The sequence below is a fragment of the Myotis davidii genome, unplaced genomic scaffold, assembly GCF_000327345.1.
Source record: "Myotis davidii unplaced genomic scaffold, ASM32734v1 scaffold194, whole genome shotgun sequence".
In the NCBI taxonomy this organism is placed as follows: Eukaryota; Metazoa; Chordata; class Mammalia; order Chiroptera; family Vespertilionidae; genus Myotis; species Myotis davidii.
The window spans coordinates 3356654-3357043 of NW_006286673.1; positions in this window are offsets into that span (position 1 = coordinate 3356654).

Below are 390 nucleotides of genomic sequence, written 5' to 3' on the forward strand. Positions count from 1 at the left end.
ATCCCCAGTAGAATTTTCATTGGATACACTGGTACTTTACAACCCGAATTTGTGTGGAAAAAATGCTGACAATACTTACTTGTATCACACCCCCCCACATATATGCACTCCTATTTGTAAAGGACATTTATGAAAGATTATTTTTAAAAAGCAAATCAACTAAACTTAACCTGTCTAAACAGTCCTGACAATTTTGAACAAATAAGTGAAGCTCTTTATTTATGATGTGTTGAGACATTTTCAGAACCTGTAGAGCACTTTATTTGCCAGGTGCTTTACATATCATTAAAGTTTTACCATAGTCCAGAAAAATGCAACAGAAACTGTCTGCTTAGCTGCTTCTGAACAGCTCAAATTAACTTTCCATATTCAGATATTAAATAAGAGGAG